This window comes from Anolis sagrei, chromosome 3 (genome assembly GCF_037176765.1).
Source record: "Anolis sagrei isolate rAnoSag1 chromosome 3, rAnoSag1.mat, whole genome shotgun sequence".
NCBI classification, from domain to species: domain Eukaryota; kingdom Metazoa; phylum Chordata; class Lepidosauria; order Squamata; family Dactyloidae; genus Anolis; species Anolis sagrei.
Genome location: NC_090023.1, coordinates 171,165,654 through 171,183,203, shown reverse-complemented (window position 1 = coordinate 171,183,203; position 17,550 = coordinate 171,165,654).

The window sequence follows — 17,550 nt, the reverse complement described above, 5'->3', positions numbered from 1 at the left end:
ACATTGCTATCTGAAAATCCAAAAGACATTAAAATCCCAATTGTCTACACCGGTGGCTTCAATATTATTATTATTATTATTATTATTATTATTATTATTATTATTATTTGAAACACAACAAGATGAGTCCACAGCACATTCTCTGCTGGCTGTTGAATTGGATCACACGTCAGACACTTCCCAAGTGTCTAGGACTGTGTGATGTATCGGCAGGTATTATTATTATTATTATTATTATTATTAATGTTTCCCTGTTTTCCCGTTTAGGCGATCCCTCGTTTTCCGAGGATTGTCTTCCAGTATTCTTGTGGGTCCGTATGTGGCTGTGGAGCCCTATTCTTGCTCTGCATCTTCTTCCGCACTGAGGGCATTGGTTTCCAGGTGGAAGGCGGTCTCAGTCGGGGTTGGCTTGATGCGCCTTCCTCTCGGGACGCTTCTCCCTTTCACCTTCCATTCGTGCCTCTTCAAATTCTGCAGCACTGCTGGTCACAGCTGACCTCCAGCTGGAGCAGTCAAGGGCCAGGGATTCCCAGTTCTCGGTGTCTATGCCGGAGTTTTTAAGGTTGGCTTTGAGCCCATCTTTAAATCTCTTTTCCTGTCCACCAACATTCCATTTTCCATTCTTCAGTTTGGAGTAGAGCAACTGCTTTGGGAGACGGTGGTCAGGCATCCGGACAACGTGGCCGATCCAGCGGAGTTGATGGCGGATGACCATTGCTTCAATGCTGGTGGTCTTTGCTTCTTCCAGCATGCTGATGTTTGTCTGCCTGTCTTCCCAAGAGATTTGCAGGATTTTCCGGAGGCAGCGCTGATGGAATTGTTCCAGGAGTTGCATGTGACATCTGTAGACAGTCCATGTCTCACAGGCATATTGCAGGGTTGGGAGGACAATAGCTGAATCCAGAAGTCCCGGAGTAGCTTAACCTGTTCATTCTCTGTAACTTTTTTCGGCTTGTGATCCCACCAGTTCTTGTCGCAGGCAGATGGTATTTGTGGCACAAGTTCCAATGAATCATCTGAGCAACGGTGTTATGCTTCTGCTTGTAGTGTCTGCGCAATCTTCTTGCAGCAGCTGAGGATATGATCTATTGTTTCCTCTGCTTCCTTGCAGAGTCTACACTTATTCTTATTCTTTGCAGAGTCTATTATTATTATTATTATTATTATTATTATTATTATCCTACTTTATCTCTCCTGAAGGAGACTCAAGGCAGTTTAACATAAAAGCATTAGCATACAATTTAAAATATGCAAACAATAGTGACGCTTTTGCTTTCTTTTTGTTCTGTGTACACACATTTTGTGTCATGCACAAAATTGTGTAAGAGACAGACTGCCTCTTACACATACTACTTTTAAATTAATCTTTGGGTTCCTTTGGTTGCATTTATGACCTCCAGTAAACACAGATAGTAGAATGCAGTATGTACAAACTTCTGAAGCACAATCCTATCTATGCTTGTCTGGGCATAAGCCAGAATTTACTGAATGCAATAGATTTCATTTCTGAATAATTGAACTCAAGGATCTGTTTACCTCTTTGAGACCTTGTACGTAGCATGTCAGATATGTGGGAAAAACAGAAGGCTAGAATTCAGATCTAAGACACCTCTAGTTTAGTAGAACTCTTGGCCAAGAAAGCATGCTCAGTGCCCACCCTCAATGAGTCGATATCCTCACTAATATCATAGGCGGCAGCAGATCCTCCACACCTTTTATCTTATAATTGCTATCAACTGTTTGTTTACTAGGCAGAGAGCCAATAAACCAGGCAATGACATCTATAACTATAACTTTTTACCTTCTCTCGTGCAGGTAAAAAGGTGGAAAACCTAATCCAAGCATCCCTGGGAATTCTGTTTTATCTGCCAATTCTAGCTATTTACCTCCGTCAAATACCTCTCGCCAGGCCTGTAGCGAGGGGGTGGTTTTAGGGGTTCAAACCCCCCCCCCCCGAAATGTTTCAGATTTTTTTAAAAAACCTGGTTTACTCATGAATTTTAACTGGTTAACCAAATCCCCATGCTAAGTCTATGAGATGCAAAAAATTAAGAGTCCCTCCAGAACTGTAAGCACTATCTCAAGCAAATATTGACAATTTATTGACACTGTCATTACTTGCAGCAATAGCCGATGTAGTGAAGCAACCAAGTTGGGTGTGTGTGTGTTGAATGCTCTCATTAAGGAGGCCAGACTTGGTGGAGGTGGTTGACAGGGGAGGAGCTGCAGGCTATTGAAGGCTGCTCTGCCCCCTGCTGTGCTCTTTGCTTCAGCATGAGCTAGGAGGCAGGTTTCAAACCCCCCCCCCCCCGAAATTTTCAGCCCACCCCTGCCGAAATTGTCAACCCTCCCCGAAATTTTTTTCTGGCTACGGCCCTGCCTCTCGCTGCTAATGTACATAAGTTGTCTGTTATTCCCCGCTTATCTTGCAGGGTGTGAAATACAGTGTTTGCTTAAATCACAGCTACAGTTCTCTTTACTCTGAGCCATGGCAGGAAATAATGACAGGAGGAAAATGTGGGATCACTGTATTTGGAGACAAAATACAACCTGAATCAGTTTCTATTCACTCCACCTATTATTTCATGCTGAACTTGCTAAAGTCGGCACGTGGGAACTCCAAGCTTCTGACAACAACAAAAAAACAAAAACAAAGTAAATTAAGAGATGGTCAAGAAGCTTGGCAAATCCTGACACTTTTCAAGCAGGCTTTGAAATATAATATGAGTTCTGTATCCATCAGGAAACCATGGATAATAGCAAACTCTACTGAAATGAACTGCTTCCAGCAGAAGCTATCATAGAGTTGTCCTGCAGGCCCTATATTTTCCTAGAGCAGTATCCCCTCTAGGAATTTGCTATGCCATCCAAGTTGTCCCTATGGCAGGGGTATCCAAACTTTTTGAAGCTTGAAGACGTGGTTGTTCCAGTGTGCCTTCCCAGAATAGAAAACTCCAAGCATCATGTCCCACATGCACTTTACTAGAGATTTAAGATTGTCTGCACATTGCACCTATTGCCAAAAACCTACCCATTTCACCTGGTCATGTCCAGCATTTTTCAAAACTTTTAACCACTACATTTGGCCCGGCCATAGTTTTTAAATTGCGTTGTGATGTTATTGTGTAATGGTTATTGTTATTGGTTTGTGTTTATTGCTTTGTTTTTATGAGTTTATTGATTGTTGTATTTGTTATGTTGTTGTTTCACTTATGTATTTGGCCTTGGCCTCTTGTAAGCCGCACCGAGTCCTTCGGGAGATGTTAGCAGGGTATAAATAAAGTATTATTATTATTATTATTATTATTATTATTATTTTGCAAAGAGGGCCAGATTTGGTGAAGTGAAAATGTGTAGAGGCCAGTCCATTCAGCCTGACATTCTTTGAACCATTAACATTAAATGCAAATGTTCATTTCTTCACACAGAACACAAATAAATCTAAAGTTTTTACAAAAATCACTCTGCCTTTCTCATTTGAAGACCACATAAAGTAAAGAAAAAGTATATCTGGATGATTAAACATGTCTAAGTTCATGTGAAACATTACATATTATTCACTATTAAATGCTCACCTTAACCTCTAAATTCAAATCATGTGAACAGGAAAATAACATTAACAGTTATCTTATTCAAAAGTACAAAACACTGAGGGCCATATGAATCCGTATATCACTCGTTCTTTCATTTTTCAATTAACCATCAAAAATTAAAAAGCAAAAATCTGTTATTTGATTTTGAATCGGATATCAAAAACTAAAAAGGACATTGTACAGAAGTTATTGAAACTATGTATATGTTTAACTGTTAGAATATATTTGTTTTGGTAACAGTAGCTGAAAGCTAGAGTTAACTGGTTGTCTCCACAGGAGGTTGCCAAGGAGACCAGGCAGGAGAGAGAGAGAAGTGGGCAGAGCCTAGCAAGAAAATGTTATCTGCGTTTTGAAAAGAAGCAGTCAGTTGGGGGTTTGGAGTCGGAGTTAGCAGTTGAGAGAGAGAGAGTGGTAAGTAGAGAAGCAGTGTTTGTGAATAGTTAGAGGTTTCTTCAGTCTAGGAAGGCTGAAGGGGGAAACCTAATTAGTTTCATTAGTCAGAGAGGACTAAGGGAAGCTTGTTTAGATCACTAGTTAGAAAAGAACTAGAGATCTGGGGTTTGATCACGAAGAGATCAAACCAGAAGGCTATTCACCTCAGGAAACATTGTTTAAGAAAATGCTTCACCACAGTAAAAGTCAATTACAAGTTGTATAATCCAGAAGTGTGAACTGTATTGCAAACCAAGTTACATTTAAAGTTCTACAAGTTCTCTAAGTTATTCCAAGTAAACCAACAGCCTGCAACCATACGCTTTGTGCAAAATAAACTTATTAACTTTTGATTGAAGACCGTGTCATCTCCATCTATCTGCGTCTGGGGAACTAGTTCTCATCGGCAAGACCTCACGTTGGTAGCTGTTACCTGAATTAAATCTATAATCATCCACACCTATTTAATTGGTAGCAGAATTTAAGAACAGTCATAGAATCATAGAATCAAAGAGTTGGAAGAGACCTCATGGGCCATCCAGTCCAACCCCCTGCCAAGAAGCAGGAATATTGCATTCAATTCACCCCCGACAGATGGCCATCCAGCCTCTGTTTAAAAGCTTCCAAAGAAGGAGCCTCCACCACACTCCGGGGCAGAGAGTTCCACTGCTGAACGGCTCTCACAGTCAGGAAGTTCTTCCTAATGTTCGGATGGAATCTCCTCTCTTGTAGTTTGAAGCCATTGTTCCGCGTCCTAGTCTCCAAGGAAGCAGAAAACAAGCTTGCTCCCTCCTCCCTGTGGCTTCCTCTCACATATTTATACATGGCTATCATATCTCCTCTCAGCCTTCCTAAGTCTTTACACTTGGTGACAGAGGGTGGGTACTTTTAAGTTAAAAGCCCTATACCCTGTCTGTTGTTGGAATTGCAGCACCTTCGCAGTTAGCACAATTGTACAACTCTTGTGTGCAGACATTGCAAACTGGTGGTAGCCCTGTACAACTGTTGCACAACCTTTACAATAGGGCTAGCATCGCTGCAGACATGTTTTTAAATATTTCAATTTTAGACCCAGATCAAAAATACGAAATGGAAAAACGGGCTGCCCGACGGAATTTGATTTTAATATTTAATTTGTCAAGTTTACAAGATCTGGTTTGACTGTCAATTGAAAAACAAAATAACAAATGATACATGGATTGAAAAGACTCAGTGCATATTCAAAACTGTGGTTTTGATCATTTTCTAGTAAAATATAAAATAGCTTTTTTGTATGTGTGTATTTTATACTGCAGTCAACAATACTGGTGGGCCTCATATTGTTGATTTTTATGACAGAGGCTACAGGCCAGTGGAAATTTGAACATGGGCCACAATTGGCCCCCAGGCTGGACTTTGGACATGTCTGTTAGTAATTTCCAGCAGAAGCAAACTATATAGTTACCTGGAGCAACCAGAAAAGTCCTAGGGAAGACATAAACTCCATCTACATTAATATATGTAATGAAATAGCTGATTATAATGTATGTTTTAAATGTATTTATTGATATTGGGATATGATAAGTGCAGGCCAGCTTATGTGTCGCCTGAGCTGAGGCGTTGCCATAGCGATGGAACTGGCTGTTAGAATGTATCCAAGTTAGAGAAGCCAAAGGGGCGGAGCTAACTGCCACTTGACAGGGGCAGACATTTTAAAAAGAGAGGATTGTTTGTGGTCAGTCTTTGGTGAGGAAGCCAAAGAGGAAAGTGGTTCTGGTGTGTTGAGAATCCGAACCAAGGGATTTAAGTATTCACCCTGTGTGTTTAGAGAGTCAATTGGACCTGTTTAAATGAGCAAGTAGCTTGTGAGTTAAGGGGCAAAGAAACCCCAGTAGAAATCCATAACTTCAGTGGGGATTGCTGAAGGGAGAAAAAGGCAAGCCAGTGCCTTGAATTGTCAGTTAAGAGACGAAAGATACTTCGCAGGAAAATACGTTAAAACCAGTCTGGTGGAAGTAAAAGCCATACTGAGAGTTATATTGGAAACTGTTTAATAAAAGTCAACTGTAAGAACATTTAAAGGAATACAGAATAACCATCTGTGATGAAGTGTAATTTTTTATCTACAGTTATGTATTGTTATAGATAAGTGTTTGTAATGGTAAGTATATAGTATCGCATAATATTGGGGGATGGTAGCCAGCTTAACTTGCTTTGAGCTGAGTTGCTATGGAGATAGGGGCAGAGCCAACTGCCACTTGGCAGAGCAGCCATTTTGAAGCAGTCAGTCTGTGGTCGGTGAACTGCAGAGGTGACTGGTTCTGTCATGTGTGGAGAACCAGTGAGGATTCTGTAGTCAAAGAACTACAGGGGAGGGCTGATTCTTTGGTATTAAGAATCAGGAAAGCTTTGAGCCAATACAGTTCAGATAAGTTGAGTGACTTATTTATATTAAAAGTAACAGTTGTGGAAAAAGAGGGGAAGCCCTAATAAGCATCTTTATTGTAACAGAACTATCATAAAGAAAGGATAAGCGTGTGCTTGAAATAACCTGTTAAAGAAAGAAACATCTTTTTAAAGGAACTAAGACCTGTTTGTCAGAAGAATTAGACCTCCTAAGAGTTATTTAAGGACTGTTATGAATGTAGCCATTAAAGATCTGTACTAGGCTTGGGCGGTTTCGTTCGTTAATTTCGTAATTCGTTATTAATTCGTATTTAAATTAGCTTACGATCCAATATTGAGCCATGCAGGACTACTGTGAGGAGTAATTAAAAATCGAAACAATTTTTCCAATTTATTTTGTATTGTTTCGTAATTGTTTCATATTTGGTTCAAAATTGTTTCAAAATTGTTTCGTAATTGTTTCGTAATTATTTCCGTATGTCTGATGCAAGTTTTAGAGTTTTATCAGTGATAAAAAAAAATTATCACACCAACAGTCAACAACAGAGGGAGAGGGAAGCTTCAGAAGTTCCCCCTGTCCAATTTGGAGGGTTTTTTAGCATATTGCGCAATCGCATCCGTCATTAACGAATCGATTAATAATTTTACGAAATTTCGTATATTTCAAACTTTTTTAAAGGAAAATTTCGGAATTCTTTAAAAAAACGAAACGCAAGGCCTCCCCTAAAAACGAAACGAGTTTAGAACCAAATTTTTCCGTGGTTACCCAAGCCTAATCTGTACCTCTAAGAGAAAGGAAACTTTGAAACCATCATGCTTCTGTACCTCAATAAACTTGTTACAGTTTCTTTTTAAAGTCAAGCCTATGTTACCATTCTTTTCCAAGTCAAGTCACGCTACATATTGAAGAAAGATCAAAGCAACATTACAAGTTATTGGTTGTGTCATCAATTTAATAAGCCCTCACAAAGAGGTGACTACTTTTACCAACTTTCTACATATTGGTAGCAGTTATATCTTTTTTAAAAAAATATTCTTTATTGAGATTTTCATAAAAAGACACCAACAACGCAAAAGGAAAAAAAGGAAAAAAGAAAGAGAGAAAAGAAAAAAAAGAAGAATAAAAAGAGACATAAAAATACTAAAAGTTGACCTCCTGGTATCCTCCGGAAATCTTTTCGAACAATTCAGTTCGTAATTGGATCTTCATTTTTCTTCTTTCCCTCTTTTTGTCATATTTCAGTCTTTATTTGTCATTCTCAGATTACTATTTTTTCTTATTTTTTAAATATTCAGTCATTTCACTCCAGTCCGTTTCTTTCCTTTTAATTTCTTTGTTCTTCAGCAGCAGGAAGGTTAGTTTGTCTAAGTTCCTGATATCTAACATTTTTGCTACCCAGTCGTTCTCTTCTGGAGTCTCTTCTTGCCTCCACACTTTGGCGTAGCACATTCTTGCGGCTGTTAACACCAAAAATAGTATTTTGTCTTTGTCCTTATCCAGATTTCTGTCATACATCCCTAATAAAAATATCTCCGGTTTCAAGGGTAGCTGTATTTTTAGCATATTTTGAATTTCTTTATGTATTTTACTTGCTTTTCTACACGTCCACCATATGTGGAAAAATGACCCTTCTTTACTCCTGCATTTCCTACACGTGGTGCTCGTGTTGTTATAGATCTTACCTAATCTTTTCGGGGTTAAATACCACCTTTGTTAGCAGTTATATCTATACCTCCTTACAGTTTAGTGGCATCACTGCAAATTAGTGGCCAAGCCTCTATGGGCTGGACTTTGGACATGCCTACTCTATGGTAATTTCCAGCAGAAGCAAACCATATAGTTACCTGGAGGAACCAAAAAAGTCCTAGGGAAGACATAAACTCCATCTACATTACTATATGATATCATTTCAGAATGCAGATTAACTGTACTGAACTGGATTATCTGGCAACGTAAACTCACTTCTTTTTCTTCAGCATTTGTCCTGCTTTATTGGCAGGGTCCGCTTTACTGGTTTTATGGTGCCATTTCACCCAATCGTGTTCCTAATCAGGCTGTATTTCTTCAGATCATTGTGCAGTGTGCCCAGCAAGCATTGCTTCAGTCGTTCCTTTGGCCTCTTCCCAGGCATTTCTAAATCAAGAACAATCTTGCAGATGGACTCATCTTCACCTCGGAGAGTAAGAACATACCATCTGAGGCATGATTCACATAGTTTGTCAGCAATTAGAGCAATACCAAAGCACTGCCGGATGTCATTGTTGTGGATGTGGTCAAAGAGTATGATGCCAGCTGTAAGTTGTAGTGTAGATTCATATAATCCAGTTCAGTCTGCATTATATGAGTCTACAATGTCCATGATAATGCAATTGGAACTGCATTATTACTTACTTACTACTTAGGTGATCCCTCGTTTTCTCTGCTTCATTCAGAAAAATGCTGCGCTTGCAGAGCTCAGGCAGTGCTGTATTTCGGTGTCAATGTTGACTTTGGTGGAGAGGTGGCTGCCAAGGTAGCGGAAATTATCAACATTTTCTAATGTTACACCATCAAGCTGTATCACTGGCATTGGAGAGGGGTTGGCTGGTGTCTGCTGGAACAGCACCTTGGTTTTTTCAATGTTCAATGACAGGCCAAGCTTCTCGTATGCTTCTGCAAAGGTGTTTAGAGTGGCTTATAGATCTTCTTCTGAATGCGCACAGACGATGTTGTCATCAGCATACTGGAGGTCTATAACAGATGTTGTTGTAACCTTGGTTTTGGCTTTCAGTCTGCTGAGGTTGAATAGCTTGCCATCTGCATTATATGGCAGTGTAGATAGGGCCTTAGTTGGATGCGGGTTGGTGAAATCTTGGGTATCAGTCTCATAACGCAAATCACAAATTTCCTATAATACGATCTCTCATCTCCTAGACGTGCTTCTATCTCCTCTTCCCTATGTGTCCTGAATTGCCCTTCAAAAACAGCCTTAATACAATGTTGGAAGTAAAAGAAAAATGCTTTACTTCAGCAGACACAAAAAATAAGCAAATGCAATTGAAAAGTGCAAAAGAAAGCAAGGAAGTCTTAATCCAGACACAAATTAAAGTCTCTTACAAAGTCCCAAAAGAAACACCAGTCTTCCATCAGACAATGAACAATCAACTAAGTCCTTAGCAGCAGACGCAAAGCAGGTTCCATTGGAGTGAAAACATCAGTTTCAGGGTTGTTGTTACCAGCGAAAACAAACTGCTCCTGCTTCTGATTTTTATTTATTTATTTACAGCATTTTTACCCCAACCTTCTCAACCCCCCCCCCCCCCCCGGGGTGGAGGAGGACTCAGAGCGGCTAACATAGGCAACAATTCAATGCCACAATCAATAACACAGTATAAAAGCATACAAAATTAAAATAGCAATTAATTTTAACCAAGTGATCATAACAGTCATTAATTGAAAACAATAGTCCACAAACCCATTGATAGAACAATAAAACTGCATCCTCATATATATCATCTTGCCAATCCATTTCCTATCAAAGTGCTGCTTTATGTTTATTGTCTAAAGGCCTGGTCCCAAAACCAAGATTTTAATTTCTTCCTGAATGCCAGGAGGGATGGGGCTGATCATATTTCATTTGGAAGTGTGTTCCACATACGATTTATAGCCCTGAATTCCCCACACAGGAGGTGCTAGGGCATCTCCCAATTAGCTCAGCGTTTTTAGCAGCTATTCTAGCTGAACGCCATCTGTGCTCTGTCTCTTTTAATCTCTCTAGAAATGTTGGCACTTTCAAAACCTCATAGTCTGATTCTTCTTCTCCCTCCAATTCCTGAGCACTTCTCCCTTTCCTTTTCCGAAGATGAGGAATCCCTAAGACTATGCTGCTTTAGTTAAATTTTACAATTGAGAAAAAATCATTCGTAAAAATATTTTTTTAAATAAACCAGGACATTCAAAGGCACTAGAGCACCCTTTCTCAACCTGGGGGTCGGGACCTCTGGGAGGGTCGCGAGGGGGTGTCAGAGGGGTTGCCAAAGACCATCAGAAAGCACAGTATTTTCTGTTGGTCATGAGGGTTCTGTGTGGGTATTTTGGCCTAATTCTATCGTTGGTGGGTTCAGAATGCTCTTGATTGTAGATGAACTATAAATTCCAGCAACTACAACTCCCAAATATCAAGGTCTATTCTCCCTCAAATTCCACCAGTGTTCACATTTGGGCATATGGAGTCTTTGTGCCAAGTTTGCTCCAGATCCATCATTGTTTGAGTCCACAGTGCTCTCAGGATGTAGGTGAACTATAGCTCCCAAACTCAAAACCTTCCAGTATTTTCTGTTGGTTTTATATGCCAAATTTGGTTCATTTCCATCATTAGTGGAGTTCAGAATGCTCTTTGATTGTGGGTGAACTGTAAATCCCAGCAACTACAACTCCCAAATCTCAAGGTCTGTTTTCCTCAAACTCCACCACTGTTCAGATTTGGGTATATTGAGTATTCATGCCGAGTTTGGTCCAGATCCACCATTGTTTGAGTCCACAGTTCTCTCCAGATGTAGGTGAACTACAACTCCCACACTCAAGATCAAATGCCCACCAAACCCTTCCAGTATTTTCTGTTGGTTTTTGTATGCCCAATTTGGTTCATTTCCATCATTAGTGGAGTTTAGAATGCTCTTTGATTGTAGATGAACTATAAATCCCAGTAACTACAACTCCTAAATGACAAAATCACACACACACACCCAACTACTGGGTGTATCAGGTATTTGTGCTAAATTTGGTCCAGTGAATGGAAATACTTCCTGCCTATCAGATACTTACATTATGTTTCGAAACAGTAGCAAAATTACAGTTATGAAGTGGCAACAAAAATTATTTTATGGTTGGGGGTCACCACAACATGAGGAACTATATTAAGGGTCACATTATTAGGAAGATTGAGAACCACTGCGCTAGAGAGATAAGGATAGTCCATTTTACACAGAGAAGGGGGTTGTAAATCCATTTCCCCCATTTACCTATTATCCCCCTGCCATTCCCCTGCTGTGGAAACAACCCTTGTTTATGATATTTGGGGGTGGGTGGGGGGCGGAAATAACCAGCAAAAACGGAGGAAAACCAACTTAACTCCCCCCTTCTCTGTGTAGGCCCTCTTTTAGAGTCCATCCGGATAATGGAACAGTACCCATTCAGATTCCATGAGAAGGTGTCCGACTCTAGAGGGGTGGTGCTCATCCCCATTTCTAAGCCAAAGAGCCGGCATTGTCCATAGACACCTCCAAGGTCATGTGGCTGGCATGATTGCATGGAGCGTCATTATCTTCCCGCCGGAGCAGTACCTATTGATCTACTCACATTTGCATGTTTTCAAACTGCTAATTTGGCAGAAGCTGGGGCTGACAGCAGGAGCTCACACCGCTCCCCGGATTAGAACCTGCGACTTTTCGGTCAACAAGTTCAGTAGCTCAGCGGTTTAACCCACTGCGCCACCAGGGGCTGCCTTTTCAATGTAGCACTGCCCTATTAGGATTGTTTCGCTTATGCACAGGAGCCCCCTGTGATGCAGTGGGTTAAATTCTTGTGCCAGCAGGACTGAAGACTGACAGGTCAGAGATTCAAATCCAGGGAGAGCATGGATGACCTCCCTCTGTCAGCTCCAGCTCCCCATGCGGGGACATGAGAGAAGCCTCCCACAAGGATGGTAATACATCAAAACATCCGGGCATCCCTGGGCAATGTCCTTGCAGACAGCCAATTCTCTCACATCAGAAGTGACTTGCAGTTTCTCAAGTTGCTCCTGACACAGAAAAAAACAACTTATGCACAATAATAATTCTGCAATGACAGCAGAAATGAATCACTTTTATGTCAAGGGTACAATCTAGCTGCTTGCATAGATTTCCTCTACATCACTGAGTTAGCAAAATAATAACTGCAACACTAGATTGAAATAGAGTTCGTGAATTGCACCAGCATCCTCTAGTGGTCATTAAGAAAGCAACAGTGGGAGAGAAATTAGTGTTTTCAATACCGAGTGGAGCTGGTTGGGCTGGCTTATTGGCTTTCCCCATTTTTCTCTGGTCCCTTCCACACTGCCCTCTGTCTGATCCAAATTATCTGCTTTGAACTGGATTATATGAGTCTCCACTGCCAGATAATCTGCAATAAACAGATAATCTGGGATCAGATCTTGGGATATAGGCAATGTGGAAGGGGCCTCTGGTTTGCTATTCATACATGATCAAGATAGGATTGTGAAGACAGCTGCTGTTTACCTTGCCTTTTGTAGATAGACATATAGTGCTCCAGAAAGATTGGCAAAAGCAGATTCCTGTTCTTTACCATCTCAAGTTTTATTATGCTGTTCATTACAGACCTGACACTGAATCTCTGTGTTTCCCCAGTTCTCCTTCACTATCTTCCCTATGCCAAAGCTGCTAAAAATATTATTATTATTATTATAAAACTTTATTTATACCCTGCTACCATCTCCTAAGGGACTCGGTGCGGCTTACATGAGGCCGAGCCCACAATACATCAATAATAAAGCAATAACAACAAATAATACAAAGCAATAAAATAAAACTCATAACAAAAAAGCAATAAAATATTTCCGGCAAAACAGAGGAAAAGAAAAACATGGAGGCTTAATAGATAAAGAGAGAATTTTTGAAAATGAGCTTCTTTGTCAAGAGTTATACTATGTGTACTAGCCGTCCCCTGCCACGGGTTGCTGTGGCCCACCTGAGGGTTCTGCGTGGGAGGTTTGGCCCAATTCTATCGTTGGTGGGGTTCAGAATGCTCTTTGACTGCAGGTGAACTATAAATCCCAGCAACTACAACTCCCAAATGTCAGGAATCTATTTCCCCCAAACTCCACCAGTGTTCACATTTGGGCATATTGAGTATCCGTGTAGAGTTTGGTCCAGATCCATCATAGTTTGAGTCCACAGTCATCTTTGGATGTAGGTGAACTACAACTCCAAAACCAAAGGACCAAACCCTTCCAGTATTTTCTGTTGGTCATGAGAGAACCATGTGCCAAGTTTGGTTCAATTCCATCCTTGGTGGGGTTCAGAATGCTCTTTGATTGTAGGTGAACTATAAATCCCAGCAACTACAAATCCCAAATGACAAAATCAGTTTTTTTGAGTGAAGAACATACATTGGGTTGTTAGGTGTCTTGTGTCCAAATTTGGTGTCATTTCGTCCAGTGGTTTTTGAATTCTGTTAATCCCACAAATGAACATTACATTTTTATTTATATAGACGCATGATTATGAGATAATTTTACATTATTAAACTCCATATTTTTACCTTTATGGCAGGGAAGTGCATATCTGTCCAGACAAGCATTTCTGACTTGTTCTTTTCCAAAATTATTATATAGGGGGAAACAGTATGATTTGCACTTATTGTTAAACTGTGGGTACAGCGAGCATCTGTGACACATTTTTGTCACATTTTGGCCCCATTTCAGCTTTTCCCAATCCAATTCCCTCCATAATAAACTCAGCTGGCTAACAGGAGAGAACAGGGGTCTCTTCCATACTAATTTGGCATCACTAATTCTACGGAATCTTGGGATTTATAGTCTCTGCTTTCGGGCAGAGAATCTGAACTACATCATAAAAAGCATGTGAAAGAACCCCAGATTGGTGAGGGCTTTTCTAATGCCCCTTCTACACTGCCATGCAAAGCATGGGTTATCTGCTTTGAACTGGATTATATGGCAGTGTAGACTCATAAAATCCAGTTCAAATCAGATAATCCAGATTATCTGCTTTGATAATCTGAATTATATGGCAGTGTAGAAGGGGCCTAAGACAACCCCTATAATGACTTCCAGGTTCTTATGAGCAAATCTGATCTTACGGCTATGCCAGGTACCATATATTCCGGCATATAAGACGACTGAGCCTATAAGACGACCCCAACTTTTCTAGTTAAAATATAGAGTTCAGGATATACTCGCCGTATAAGACTACCCCTCTTCCAGCGCACACCAAATAAATGTTGTTAAAGCATCAATGTATTGTCGAAGGCTTTCATGGCCGGAATCACTGGGTTGTTGTAGGTTTTTCCGGGCTATATGGCCATGTTCTAGAGGCATTTTCTCCTGACGTTTCACCTGCATCTATGGCAAGCATCCTCAGAGGAAGTGAGGACCTCACTACCTCTGAGGATGCTTGCCATAGATGCAGGCGAAACATCAGTTTAAAGCATCAGATTTGATTTTAATATGGTAATTTTCCTATTACTGTACCTCCTTCTCTGTCTCTCAGATCTCGCACATGCGCACCTGCACCGCTTCATTGCAGTCTTCAAGAGTAAGATCTGAGAGGTAGAGGAAGAGGTACAGTAATAGGATACAAGGGCGGGCCAGACAGGTTAAAAAGGTTTTTCTGGGCCCAGAGCCACTCTATCTCTTTTTTCCATACCCCAGGTGCCCCAGACACCTGCATCTTGTTCCGCCCTTCACTTACACCTTCCCGGTGAGTCACCTCTTCATCTCACCATCGGGACCGCATTACTTATTTATTTATTTATTTATTTATTATTTACAGCTTTTATATTCCGCCCTTCTCACCCTACAGGTGTACAAATATATGGCAAACATTCAATGCCAAATTTGACATACAACATATACAGACATAGACAGAGGCTATTTAACTTTTTCTGGCCGCCAGGAGAGCTGTCGCTTTCATCGTCCATCTGCGACACTGATTAAGTACTCCCGCATTCCCCGCATGCTTTTTGCTGGAGTGCTTGCTGGAGTATTTTTTTTATGGCCTCATAAATTAGTTAATTTAGCCTCCCCACACTTTAAGGTGGTACCTAATTTTCCTACTTGACAGATGCAACTGTCTTTCGGGTTGCAAAGGTCGACAACAGGCTACACAATTGGTTGGAAACCCACTCTAACCCGGGCTGGCTTCAAAGTCATGATCTTTTGGTCAGAGTGAGCTTAATGCAGCTGACACTCAGCCAGCTGCGCCACAATCCCGGTGCATTAAGTCCACGAATCCTGATGAATGGATTTTCTTCTACCATACTTGTACAGCATCGCCCTTAATGCTTTCATGCAGTCGCTGCATACGACAGGGACGTGGCCACTGCCATTTTTGAGCCCCCCCCCCCCCACCATATTGGCCTTCTACATTGGCCTTCCTTTATATTGGACTTCCTCTATCGGTGATCCGGAAGCTCAAGTTGGTACAAAATGCAGCTGCTCGGCTTCTTGCGGGAATTCCGATGAGATGCCACATAACACCAATCTTACTACAGCTGCATTGGTTACCAATTGAGCACCAGATCACTTTCAAAGTGATGGTACTCACCTTTAAGGCCTTGCATGGTCTGGGGCCGATGTACCTGAGGGACCGCCTCACCCCTTACCAACCCCAGAGATCCCTCCATTCTGAGGACCAAGATCTCTTGGAAATTCCCAGTGTCAAGACCTTGCGTCTAACAGCAACCAGACGCAGAGCCTTTACAACAGTGGCACCATCACTCTGGAATACTCTGCCACTTGAAGTCTGTGCCTTGCGGGACTTACCAGATTTTCCACAGGGCTTGTAAGACATACCTGTTTCGACAGGCCTTTGATTTTTGATATTGCTGTTTTTAAATTGTTTTTAAATTGTGTTAGATTTTAGCCACTCTTGTAAGCCGTTCCGAGCCCCAGGGGAGTGGCGGCATATAAGTTTAAATAATAAATAAATAAAAATATGTGGCAACCACAGATAGATTGGAAGTTTCAGCACCCGCTCTATAAGACTACTCCCGGCGTATAAGACTAGGTAAAGGTAAAGGTAGTCCCCTGACATTAAGTCCAGTCATGTCTGACTCTGGGGTGTGGTGCTCATCTCCATTTCTAAGCCGAAGAGCCAGCGTTGTCCGTAGACACTCCAAGGTCATGTGGCTGGCATGACTGCATGGAGCGCCGTTACCTTCCCGCCGGAGCGTTACCTATTGATCTACTCACATTTGCAGTTTTCGAACTGCTAGGTTGTCAGAAGCTAGGGCTGACAGCGGAAGCTCACGCCGCTCCCCGGAATCGAACCTGCGACCTTTTGATCAACAAGCTCAGCAGCTCAGTGCTTTAACCCACTGCACCACCGGGGGCTCCCCCGGGGCTCCCCCGTATAAGACTACTCCCACATATAAGATGACTCCCATACACTCCTGTGTATAAGACCACTCCCATGTATAAGACTACCCCCACATATAAGACGACTCCTGTGTATAAGACAACCACTGGCTTTTGAGAAGATTTTCTTGGGTTTAAAAGTAGTCATACACCAGAAAAATACGGTACTCAATTTTACTTTTGGTTTTCCTTTTACATTTCTGGGCCAGCCACTTACTTTGCATCCTGAAGAGCTGTAGTCAGATCCACAAAGCTGCTCTTCTGTGGCCATACCAGGAGTATTTCTTGCTTTGTTACATCATAGTTCCAGCAGTCTGAAAAAATGCAAGGAGAACGAAATATAAATATGATACATATTAATCGAGATGGGTATTAATTATAAATATGATAGATTAACACTCACATGTTCCGTGTCATTGACTTCTAAATGAAAATATATACAATCTGACAGACAAATGGAAGCTGTAACATAATCTTGCAATGTAAAGTCTTTCTGCTTAGTGTTCAAGTCAGTCTTGTCTTCCTCCAGGACATTCCTTTCAGTACCCCCACATAAGAACATACTTCTTGTTTTTCTGTATCCTCCCCCAAACAGTAGTCAGCATACTGCAACCACTGAGCATGTTCTGGGTTTATTTGTTTGTTTGCTTGTCCCATTAGGGCAGCGTTTCTCAACCTGGGGGTCGGGACCCCTGGGAGGATCGCGAGAAGGTGTCAGAGGGGTTGCCAAAGACCATCAGAAAACACAGTATTTTCTGTTGGTCATGGGAGCTCTGTGTGGAAAGATTGGCCTAATTCTATCGCTGGTGGGGCTCAGAATGCTCTTTGACTGTAGGTGAACTATAAATCCCAGCAACTACAACTCTCAAATGTCAAGTTCTATTTTCCCCAAATTCCACCAGTGTTCACATGTGGGCATATTGAGTATTTGTGCCAAGTTTGGTTCAGAGCCATCATTGTTTGTGTCCACAGTGCTCTCTGTATGAGGTGAACTACAACTCCAA